Source organism: Theropithecus gelada, chromosome 13 (genome assembly GCF_003255815.1).
Source record: "Theropithecus gelada isolate Dixy chromosome 13, Tgel_1.0, whole genome shotgun sequence".
Taxonomy (NCBI): Eukaryota; Metazoa; Chordata; class Mammalia; order Primates; family Cercopithecidae; genus Theropithecus; species Theropithecus gelada.
In genome coordinates, this window is record NC_037681.1 from 71650408 (window position 1) to 71663785 (window position 13378).

A 13378-nucleotide genomic window follows, 5' to 3' on the forward strand; every position below is an offset into this window, starting at 1 on the left:
GCTACTCGGGAGGCTGAGGCAGGAGAATGGCGTGAACCCAGGAGGCGGAGCTTGCAGTGAGCTGAAATCCGGCCACTGCACTCCAGCCTGGGCGACAGAGCGAGACTCCGTCTCAAAAAAAAAAAAAAACAAACAAAAAAAGATATTAATATTTTTGATATTAACAACTATTATAGTATTTTATATGTTTTGAAAGTCAAAATAATCTGATAATAGAAAAATCAAACAACACGTATTTTACAGGATATTAAAAGCACCCAGATCAGATTTCTAGAGGTAATCTCTATCAATGTGATGATGAACATGTTCATTGGTAATTATACTCACCCACTCATTTTTTTGTTATTTAAATTATTAAGCTAAAGATAAGCTAGGAGGAGCCTTTTCATTAGGAACATGGTTAATTTTACTCAATTGTCAGTCATTGTAAAACATGGTTCTAGCACTGAGATAGTTTCAAAGTGATTATAGCCATGTTTATTTGTCAACAAGCATTTCAGATATGTTTGTAAGTGTAAATCTCTAGAAAAAAGAAATCTATTATGATTTATTTTTGTCACTAACCATCTTATAAGATTATATATAAGCTGCACTTAATTGGGGATGTGAATTAATATTGATTGAGCCCTCAAGAAAAAGACTGATGAGGTGTTATTCCTTAAACTAATCAAAAGTATCTTTTTGCATATTATATTATTATGTATATTTAAAGACTATTCTCTCACTTACCCAAAATTATCAGTTTATTAACCTAGGCCACATAAGCAACAAGACCATTCACAAGTATACCCAGAAATAAAGATGAGTTAGCCAGTGTAACACTCATCATGGCATCTCAATTTTGATTGCCTACTTTTATCACATGGGGACATTTCAAATGCCTATCTTTCTCTCCTGATACTTTGATCAATTTTTTGACGTATTTATTTATTTAAATTGACACATTGTACATATTTATGGGGTATAATTTGATATTTTGATTCATATCTGTGTTGTGTAATGATCCCATCAGGGTAGTGAGCACATCTATCACCTCATGAATTTATCATCGCTTCGTGGTAAGAACCTTTGAAAACTTCTCTTCTAGCCACTTTGTAATATAAAATATTTTACCCTTAACCAATGTCACTTTACTGTATAATAGAACACCAGAATTTATTCATCCTATTTAATAGTCACTTGGTGCCCGTTGATCAACCTCTCCCCATTCTCTTCTCCCTCTTCCCCTCCCCAGTCTTTAATAAGTGTTATTCTACTCTGTGCTTCTATAATACTGACTTCTTAAAAATTGAGACAGTTTTGCTCTGTTACGCAGGCTAGAGTGCAATGGCACCATCTCACTGCAACCTCAGCCTCATGGGTTCAAGTGATTCTCATGCCTCAGCCACCTGAGTGGCTGGGATTACAGGCGTGCGACATCATGCCCAGCTAATTTTTTGTATTTTTAGTAGAGATGGGGTTTTGCCATATTGGCTAGGCTGGTTTCAAACTCCTGTTCTGAAATGATCTGCCTGCCTCAGCCTCCCAAAATACCAAGATTATAGGTGTGAGTCACCATGACTGGCCAGTATTGAACTTTGTAAAAACAATTCCAAATCCAAATATATGTGACATCATGCAATATTTGTCTTTCTGACTCTGGCTTATTTAATTTAACATGATATCCTCCGAGTTCATCCATGTTGTTGCAAATGACAGAATTTCATTATTTTTTGCAACTGCATAGTATTCCACTGTATATACATACCATGTGTTCTTTATCCATTTATTTGTTGTTGAACACTTTTAGGTTAATTTCATTTTTGGCTATTGTAAATAGTGCTATAATAAACATGAGAGTGCATATGTTTCTTTGACATATTGATTTCATTTCCTCTGGACATATGCCCTATAGTTAGATTGCTGGATTATATGGTAGCATCAGTTTTAGTTTTTTGAGAAATGGCCATACTTTTTTTCTACCATTGCTTTACTAGTTTACAATCCCCAAAGCAATGTGCAAGTGTTTCCTTTTCTTCACATCCTTGCCAACACTTGTTTTCTTTTGTCTTTTTGATAATAAACATTCCAACAGGAATGAGGTGGTATCTCATTGTAGTTTTGGTTTACACTTCCCTGTTGATAAGTTAAATTGAGCATTTTAAAACATACCTATTGGCCATTTCTATATGTCCTTTTGAGAAATGTCTATTCACGTTTTTTGCCCAGTTTTAAATCAGGTTTTTGTCTTTTTATTTGTTTATTTTTTTTTTATTTTGTGGAGGTGTTTAACTTACTTATATATTCTGGATATCAAGCCCTTGGCAGATGTATAATTTGCAGTTAATTTCTCCTATTCTGTAGACCAAGCTTGTCCAACTTGCAGCCCACAGGCTGCATGTGGCCCAGAACACCTTTGAATGCAACCCAACACAAATTTGTAAAATTTCTTAAAACATTATAAGATTTATGCAAAGACTTTTTTTAAAGCTCATTAGCTATCATTAGTGTTAGTGTATTTTGTGTGTGGCCCAGGACAATTCTTCCAGTGTAGCTCAGGGAAGACAAAAGCTTGGACACCTCTGCTGTAGACTTTCTTTTCACTTTATTAATTGTTTCCTTTGCTGTGCAAAAAGCTTTTAGTTTGATGCAGTTTTATTTATTTATTTGCTTTGTTCTCTGTGCTTTTGAGGTCTTATTTTAAAAAGTCTTGCCTAGCCCAATGTGAAGAATTTTTCCTGTGTTTTCTTTTAGTAGTTTAATTGTTATGGGTTTTACACTTAAGTCTTGTCTTTAATCTATTTTGAGTCAATTTTTCTATACAAAGAGAAGTATGGGCTTAGTTTTATTTTTCTGCATGTGGATATGCAGTTCTCCCAGCACCGTTTATTTAAGAGACTGTCTTTCCCCCAACATGTGTTCTTGGTACCTTTGTTGAAAATCAGTTGACTGTACTTCTTTGAATTTATTTCTGGATACTCTCTTCTGTTTCATTAGTCTATGTACGTGTTTCTGTTGCAGCACCATGTTGTTTTGGTTACTATAGCTTTGTAGCATATTTTTGAGTCAGATAATGTGATGCCTCTAGCTTTGTTCTTTGTACCCAGGACTCATTTGGCTGTTCTGGGTATTTTGTGGTTCCATATGAATGTTACAATTGTTTTTTCTATTTATGTGAAGAATGTCATTGATATTTTGATAGAGATTGCATTAGGTCCGTAGATCACTTTGGGTAAGTTGGCCATTTTAACAATGTTAATTCTTCCAATCCATGAACATGAGACATTTTTCCATTTATTCGTGATGTCCTCCATTTCTTTCATCAAAGTTTTATGTGTAGAGGTAAATCTTTCACCTTCGTGATTAAGTTTATTCCCATGTATCTTATTTTTTATAACTTTTTGATTTATTGTTCAGGTAGTTCACTGTTGCCATGTAAAAATGCTACTGATTTGCAGGTGTTGATTTTGTATCCTGCAAGTATAATAAATTTGTTTATTAGTTATAACAATTTTTTTGGTGGAGTCTGTAGGATTTTCTATATATGATTATGTCATCTGCAAACAGGGACAATTTGACTCCCTCCTTTCCAATTTGGATGTCTTTTATTTCTGTCTGTAGCCTAATTGTTCTGGCTAGGACTTCAATTATATGTTGAATAGAAGTGGTTAAAGTGAGTATCATTTTATTTTCCTTGATCTTAGAGAAACAGCTTTCAGCTTTTATCCATTCAGTAGGATGTTAGCAATATATTTATCAGATATGGCTTTTATTGTGCTGACGTACATATCTTCTCTACCTAATGTGTTGAGAGTTTTTATTATGACCAGGTGTTGAATTGCACACATGCTGTTTCTATATCTATTGAAAGGATCATATGTTGTTGTTTTTTTTTTTCTTTCTGTAATGTTGTATATTATACTTACTGATTTGCATATATTAAACCATCCTTGATCTCACTTGATAATAGTGAATGATCTTTTTAATGTGTTGCTGTACTCAGTTTGCTAGTATGTTGTTGAGAATTTTTGCATCTATGTTTATCAGAGATATTAGCAAGTAGTTCTCTCTTTTTGTTTTATCTTTCTCCGGTCTGGCATCAGGTTAATGATGACCTCATACAATGTCTATGCACCTACTCTTGCTCTTTTTCCTTTGTACGTTTTTAAGAAATTGTCACCAACATGTAGCTTTGTCATAAGTCCCTTTAACCAAACGCTCTCTCCTTTAACTGCTCTCCAAAGGTTAACTTTGAGTGTATGTTTCAGCTTTCTCCACATTTTTTAGTCTGCAAGTCTATGCCATATTTAAACAAACAATTTTCGAAAGAGCCCTGCCATATGGAGATTTTAAGCAAGCTGTTTTCATCTAATAAAGACAATCGTGGCCGGGTGTGGTGGCTCATGTCTGTAATCCCAGAACTTTGGGAGGCCAAGGTAAGCAGATCACTTGAGCCCAGGAGTTCAAGACCAGGCTAGGCAACATGGTAAAACACTGTCTCTACTAAAAATACAATTATTAGCTGGCTATGGTGGCACAAGCTTGTAGTCCCAGCTACTTGGGAGACTGAGGGGGCAGATTGCTTGAGCCTGGAAGGCAGAGGTTGCAGTGATCTGAGATCATACCACTCCACTCCAGCCTGGGTGACAGAGGAGCGAGATCTCGTCTAAAAAAGAAAAAAAAAAAAAAAAAAAAAACACCACAAAAAGATAATACTGAAATAAACAGTATGACAAAATCTACTTCTGTGAGTATATATCACAAAAATTGCTTTGTAGGCAATCGAGTATGTGGCTTTCATTTCTTCTTGGTTATAGGACTTCAAAAGCATTTTCTTGAGAAAAAATTCTCCCATTCAACATATAATAGTAACAGTAAAATAGAACCTTTGAACACATTGTTATTTGTTGATGAGAACTATTATTTTATGAAGTCAATGTTTTACTTAACATTATTAAAACCTAGATACAGTTTATTATGATTTTTTTTCTTTCTACACACTCTTCCTCACCTTCTTTATTTCTTATTACATTCATTGGTTAAATTGAAAAAGTATTATTAACCAAACTAAATATCAAGTATACTTGAAGGCACTCCCACTTCAACCTCAGACTAGGGAAACAAAAGTTCAGTTGGCTGCTTTACATAAATAATTTGATTAAACATTTGGAGCATAGTTTAGGTAGAAACATATTTATCCAGGAGATGCTATTGAAGGGCCACAACCTATTATGCTTGGATGTTAACCATGATTTTAAACAACTGTAGCTATTCTTTACTGCACAGTTCATAGGTGGAGGGCTAGAACTAGGGTGAGGCTGAGGAGGCATATACCTTTGTTGTAAAAATTAAGGGGTTACTAAAAAACTCAAGAATTAAGATAAACAATATTGTGATATACTAGGAAAAGATAAAATGTTTGCAAAAATATTCATGAACAAAAAAATAACATTTTCAATAAAAACAATATAACTTATTTGTTTAAAGTCCAGTGTTACTTATTAGTTAATTTACTTCAGACTTTAATATGATTTGACAGAGCATTTTATCCTGCCACTACTTTATATTTCAATTTTTAAATCATCATTCTTATTATTTATTTTTTATTTTAATGACAGGTTCTCACTTTATCACATAGGCTAGATAGAGTACAGTGGCATGATCATGGCTCACTGCAGCTTCAACTTCCTGGGTTCAAACAATCCTCTTGCCCTGGCCTCTTGTGTAGCTAGGACTACAGATTCATGCCACTAGGTTCAGCTAATTTTTATTTTTCAAAAACTATCTGTAGAAATGGGGTCTGACTGTGTTGCCCAGGCTCAAGTGATATTCCCACCTGGGCCTCCCAACGTGCTAGGATTACAGTTATGAGTTAAGAGCCAACCCGCCCTAATTTTTGTACTCAAGGTAAGTGTCTTACCCATCTTCCGCTAGTCCTGGCCCTGCATCAAAGGCTTTTCTTTGTCACTATAACAAAAAGTAAACATTTCAGGTTATACAGTGAAAGTTCAAACCAGATACTCATTTTTTCACTTCTCTGTTATCTCAAGAAGAGGATTTGACGATGTGTAGTAGATCATAAACTCTAAAACTAGAAATTATTACTTATGGATATCCATAATCCTTTCCATCACCCACACACGACCACCCACACCCACCATATTCTTGTTTAATATCTGTAAGGGAGGATCTCAGAATCTGTATTTTATTATAAATGCAAAATTATTCTGTTGCAGGTTGTCCTGGAATCATGCTTAAAGAAACAGGTGGCTAGACTCTAACAGCTGTTCACAGTTTCTTGTATCTCTCCTGACAGAGGACAGTGTTCTTAAAGGTAACTATTTCATAAAAGATAAAAAAAAAGAAAATGGCCAGAGACAGTGCATCTTTGCATTCAAAACTATTCCAAAAGTACACAGTAAAAAAGCTTTGGCATTTTTAATGACTCTAGGTTTTCATGGGACTTTCACAGCTATGTGGCTTTAAATTGTGCAGTTTGGAAATTGAAAATGATAATAATTGGTAAATACTCCACTTAATTTTCTGTATTTTATTTCTAGTTACCTTGTAGGAAATTTACTATTTTACCTATTTGGCCATTTTTAAAAATTATTAATTAAGAATATATTGCTTGAAATTATATAATATAGATGTATATGCTCCTAAATGTACCTACAAATTGTTATAATGAGAGTGCTAATATTTTCTAAAAGTTTCATAATGGGTAAATGTAGGTTTTAAAATTTCTACCTCTTTTCATATAGTGTCAGCTTCTCAGTGTTTATAATAATCATCTTACAGGAACTATATATGTTGAAATCACCTGGGGTGTTCACAGAAATACGATTACTGAGCCTATTCCAGTACCTATTGGTTTGGAATTTTCTAAAGGTAGAGCCTGAGAATCTGTGTTTTTAACCAGTATCCCTATGAAACTCTGATAAACCTTGAGTACCATTGGAGGTTAATCCTTCTGTTTGTGTTTGATGTATATATAGTCCATATGTTTTCAATTCAATAATTTGGTGGGACGATTCAATCCCCCAAGGATCTCTGTCCATTTCCCACTTGACCTCTAAATGCAGAGGAATATATAACCACTCTTATCTATTTCATAAATAGCAACATAATAGAACAAGCATGATTGATAACAAGAGTCATTACTGTGTAAAAATTATAATTTGAGTTTTTCTCTGATGCTTTTTCTAAATTTGTGGCTTATATTGTACCTTTACAGCCATAGTATACCATATCAGCATGAGAGCTGTCACACAGACCCAAAACAGTAATCTATCTGGCTCACTCTTTTCCTGGGAATGCACCTAACAGAAGATACAGGAAGGACATGCTCTTAATTCTTAGAGTATTAGCATCAGTTACTTATTTTCTTCCTAAATCTAAAAGTATTTAAATTTTGCCAATCTTCTTCAATACAGGTTTTATAAGCACACTGTCATCCATCATGTATTTATTTATATGCTCTGTGTCATCTCTCGTTACCCCCCATCTCTGTCTCTCTGTCTCTATGTATTCATCCGTCCATCTCCCTAATGATTTTTCTAAACTTTGACCATGCTTGCAATCTCTGTCTCTTCCAAATGGATGATTTCTGTTTTACTAATCTACTTCACATATAATTCAACACATTTAACATACTAATGCCCAAACCTCATATGTCTAATGATCAAATGAGGGTAATTAGGGTGTCCTTTATCTCAAACATTTACCATTTTTTAATATTGGGAATATTCAGAATCTTCTATTTTAACTTTTTGAATTATACAAAATCAACTTTTTAATAGAAACCTTTGCACATTTTTATTTGCAGACACATTGTCTTTGCACTATTAAAACTCTTATCAGATTACTCCCTTGAAGAGGCTTAAGAACATAAAAGCAATAAGAGGCTAGCTCTGGCCTACAAGAGCCTTGTGGCCCAAAATAATGATGTTAATTAATGTCAGTCCTTCATGAATACTGAGGAAATGTAAATGACAGCAAAAGGTAGTCACCATTTCCCCACTTCAATTCCTTAATTTACGTACTGGTAGCAACCCCTTGACTATCTCTCATCAGTAAGAGTTTCTTATTAAGAAAAATACATAATTGTTCATGAGGACACACTATCATAAGTCATTTATAAACAAGATATTTGATCATCAGACATGTAGATAATACAGTTAGCCTAACTTACAAATAGGGCCACATGGGTGATCTTGTGAAAAAAATTATTCTTCTATTTCAGGAATTTAAGTTACTGCTAAGCATGAGACATTAACTTCTGAAGCTTAGGAACTAGCACACATTCTATTTTGTCATTAATTTCTGAATTTCATGGATATTTGATGGCACTCTGAATATTACTGAGAGGGGATCTCAGCGACTCAGAAATGTACACTAGCAACTGTCACTCTGAATCTCTAGCCAGGCAGCTTAAAAAATAACTTGGACTATCTACCCCCAAAATAAGCCTTGTTATTTCTGTTTAAATTACACTTTCAAAATATGTTTTCAAAATTCGTTGAACCTGACTTGTTCACTTTTTAAAGAAAAAAACTAGAATAGAAAATCTCCATGTTCTATCACCCAACTTCAAGGATTACGAATTCATATACAATGTATCTTATTTGTTCTGAGCAGTTTCTGTGTTTGTAGTTTCCCAAACTCCAGGTTTGGCACATTGCATCCCAAGGGGGAGTATAACATGTTTCTGTCTTCCCTCCATGTCATATAAATTGGATATGAGATCTTGATTAGATTGAATTCAGGATGTTTTGAGAATATTACCTTATAGGTAGCACTTTTCATTTTGCTACAGAGACATATAATATCTACTTATCTTTCTTTTGGTTATGTTAGCAATTGATGATCATCGCCTATTACTGGACTAGAGTTTGTAAAATAGTGATGTTCTAATGCTTTTAATCCTTCTTAATGTATTAACTGAAATGTTTGCATAAAGAGAAAGTTTTACTTATCAACTATTTGGTTCCCTTGAGTTATAGCTCATAGAGGGAAAACTGGGCAAATGCCTTGACTGTTTTTCTTTATTTTCCTTTATATAAAATAATGAGTTGGTTTCTTTTCATCATCCAAGTATCATCAATGTTTTATTTTTTCTTGTTTGAATTTTGTGTTCAATATGTCGCTGAATCATGTATTTAAATATTGTAATTGACTTTGATTCATTGTTTTTGTTATACTTATTGATGCTCAAATATTCTCATCTTTGGTTATTTAGGTTATTTTTAGATTGGTTCTCAATTGTTTCCTAACAACTCTGGTGTTATTTTGTTGGTTTTCTTGTTCCGCACGTTTTTCACTGTTTCACTTATGTTTTATTAAACAGTGATATAATGGACTAATATATCATTCTAGGTGGTGAATACTGATATTCTAATTCTGGAACATTCTAGAATGGTGACTTTTTAATTCTATCATTCTTTCTTCATTTATTAGTTAAATAAATACATTCCCCATCAATTCCTTAGATATTCTGATATATAGTTTTTATTGGAGAGACAAGATAAATATTTTTAAAGTATCTTTTTATTTATTGAGTTTTCAGAATATCAATTGGTTTTCTAGAAAAGGTTCCATAGTTGACTATGCAAGATTGCATCATTGCCTGCAATTCTTCATCCTACCTGTGTCTCTATCCTTTGCAATGTTAATTTGTAGTTCATTTTCGTAGAAGCAAAGCATTCTTACCTTTCTAGACTTTGGGCTCCGTCTTGAGACTTTCTTACCTTTGTAGACTTTGGGCTCAGTCTTGAGACTTACTTTGGCTAACAGGATGTTAGATTAATGGAGTAATAAGGGGCTTGAAATTTGCTTGTGTGGTTGGGCTTTGTACTTGTACATGCACTCCTGTACTTCTGTCTTTACCACGAGGAAGAGCATGTCCCATCAATATGCTGTTTGTCAAAGGAGGATAACAAAAACGTGGTCTGAATCTCATTTGCTGATTAGAGTTAAGCACAGGCAAGCCCAAGCTAGAGTTTCCTTACCTCTAGAAAACCCAGACACATGAGCAAAAATTAATGATTTTTGCTTAAGTCACTGTGTTTTGAAATGGTTTACTTTAATGGATTATTTGTAATAGGTGATGGATACAGTGATCACTGGGGGTTTTGTATTATTCTGAGATGATGGATCTTAAGAGGTTTGCTATATGTCAATCCATTTGTTTCATTATTAAAATATTATTCAGTGTCTTGCGTTCATGCAGTAGGAGTTCAAATGGCCCCCTAAGTTCTTTTGTTCTAACTTTAATAGTATTTGATAATTTTATTGCTTTTTGGTGTAACAATTTTCCAGGCTCATTTGTACATTCCCTGTCCCAGGCCTGGAGTCATCCATGTCTTCCAGAATCCCTGCTTCCTTTTATTGGGAAATGTTACTGAAAGCTTACAATCTAGTTCTAGGGACTAGGGACAGGAACTGTTGGTACTATGTTGATCAGAATCTATGTGGATTTATTAGACAGACTGGCATTTTTTTAAAACTGAAAATATGCCACCTTGAGTTTATACTGATATTTCAAATTAAAATATTAAAAACTATTATTAGAAGGTTTTAATTATACCTTATATATTATGGCTTTAGAGCAATACTTCTATTACTACTAAAATATGGTTACTAAAATTACTTTGAGATTTATTTTTTAGAGTTTTTTGTTTTATGCAAAATACTGGGAATATAAAGTTATATGACTACCTTTAATGGTCGTTTATAATAATTTTTCATTATATTGATACATTGCTAGATTCATTATTTTCTCTTCATTTTGCCTTTGTTTCTTAGAAGCTGCTTTTACATTTCGTTTTTTCTTCTAATTATGTGAAATATTTATACAGTTCTAAATAAAATGCATACAAGAAACTATTTTCTGTAAAGTCTGGTTTCTATCCGTGATTCCTCCAACCTCTTCCTCCAGCTAATGTAATTTTTATTTATTTTTTTATATTTTGGGTTATTCTTCATTTCCAAAGTATATCACTATATATCTTCATTAAATGTAATTTTTATTGATATGTTGTTCACTTATTTTAAATAAAGACACATACACACTTTTCTCCATGATAGTTTTGTTTTTCACTTAACAATATGTTTTGGAGACCATTAACGATATGTAAATGTATTTCTCATTTCTTTAACAGCTGCATAGTACTCTACGTGCGGATAAACCATAGTTTATTTAACAAGTCTTTAAATGATGATATTTGGGTTACTTCCAGTCTTGCTATTACAATAGTGCTGGAATGAATGGTCCTCTGCAGAGATCTTTTTTGTACTTTTGCCAACTCATCTTTAGGGTGTAATCCTAGAAGTTGTTTTTCCGGATTCAAGGCAAATGCATGGGTAATTTTGCTAAATATTACTCTATTCCCTGTGTTAAGATTGTACAGGTTTTACCTCCCTACCTGATGTACCCACTGTTGAATCACAGTAGTAGAGTTGAGAACTGAGAATGACACATTTGAAGTAGAGAAAAGTTCATAAAAATAAATGTAGTACTGCTTAGGTGGCATCTGTTTAACATTATCAAGATTTAAATCTTGAAAACTGAGGCTGTTATACATTTTATAGTAAACATAGTATCTGATTTAAATTCACAAAGCCATGACACATTCCTTTCAATGGACTTGTCTAAAAAATGTGTTATGTTTTTCCCAGTGGCATTGCTATATTCTCTAGCAAAGAGGCAATGACATTCTCAAGCTTCTTGAATTACAGAAAAGGTTCTGTTCTTAAAATAAGTTAATGTTAGTTGACAAGTATCGTATACTTAAATTGAAATGCTAAAATATAAACCTTCTAGAAGAAAACAAAGGAGAAGCCGGGCGCGGTGGCTCAAGCCTATAATCCCAGCACTTTGGGAGGCCGAGGCGGGTGGATCACGAGGTCAGGAGATTGAGACTATCCTGGCTAACATGGTGAAACCCCGTCTCTACTAAAAATACAGAAAACTAGCTGGGCGTGGTGGCGGGTGCCTGTAGTATCAGCTACTTGGGAGGCTGAGGCGGGAGAATGGCGTGAACCTGGGAGGTGGAGCTTGCAGTGAGTCGAGATCACGCCACTGCACTCCAGCCTGGGAGCACAGCGAGACTCCGTCTCAAAAAAAAAAAAAAAAAAAAGAAAACAAAGGAGAAAATCTTTCCATCCTTTGTCTTACAAATATTTTTCAGGAAATGACACACAAAGCATATAAGAAAATTGATAAATTGAACTTTTTTAAAATAAAAATATTCTGCTCTTTGGAAGACAACATTAAAAAAACAAAACTATTAGCCATAGGCAGAAACTATTGATAATATATTTATCCTACAAGGACTTCTACTTAGAGTATATTGAACATGTTTACAACTTAATGATAAGAAAACAAATAACCCAATTAAAACATGAGCAAAAAGGCTTGAATATATCGTTCCCAAAAGAAGAAACATGTATGACCAGTAAGCAGATGGAAATATGATTAACATCATTAATCATCAAGGAAATGACAATTTAAACAAAATGAGATTACAGAATACTTTCATGATAATGGCTACAATACCAAGTGTTGAAGAGGATATGGTGCAATTGGAATGCTCATACACTGCTGGTGGGAGTGCCAGTTGGTACAATCCCTTCAGAAAACTGATGGAGCTTCTGAAATGGTTAAACCTACTCTTAGCATATGAGTCATAATTGCATTTCTAGGCGTTTACCCAAGATAAAAATGTTTATTCACAAAATAATATATGCAAATATACATTGTACCTTTATTCATAATAATCCTAAACTGGAGAAAACCTAAGTGTTAATAAGAAGATGAATGAATAAATAAATTATATATTCACACAGTGGAAAACTGCGTAGTAATTTAAAGGAATGAGCTGTAGACATACACTGTATGTTGAATTCCAAATACATCTTGATAAGCAAAAGAACATCGATATAAAAGAATAGGTATGGCTTTTTATGAAATTGTAGAAAGAAAATGTAATGCCTAGTGAGAGAAAGCAGAGAAATTGTTGTTTGGGGCTAGGGTTGAGGGGATTGTGAGGACATTTTGAAAGCATAGAAGTTTCTCTGTATCTTAATTGTAGTAAGTTTGCATGAATGTATACATTTTAAATATTTTCAAACAATGCACTTAAGATGAGTGCAGTATGGTGTAAATGTTGCATTTTAATTAAGTTGATTAAAACATTTCACTAAAAATGTTCTTTTTTAATTTGAGAGTCCACACTAAAAACATAATTTTTGTGTCACTGAAATATCAGAATAAAATAAAGGTTACCTGAGGGCAGTATCTACAATTTATTGATCGTATGTAATCAACTAGTGTTGAATGAAAAAATTAATGAATGCATAAATAAATGAATAGTTTGATTACATTTAACACTCTGCA

The 13378-nt window shown here is 33.5% G+C and overlaps 1 long non-coding RNA gene across 1 annotated transcript in view; it reads left to right on the forward strand.

Moving 5' to 3' along the window:
- LOC112604988 overlaps positions 1 to 13378 on the forward strand; it is a 1409957-nt gene that overhangs the window by 14121 nt on the left and 1382458 nt on the right. The window contains exon 2 of the long non-coding RNA XR_003115321.1: positions 6216 to 6313. This is a non-coding gene — a long non-coding RNA (uncharacterized LOC112604988). The remainder of the gene's footprint in view (positions 1 to 6215; positions 6314 to 13378) is intronic.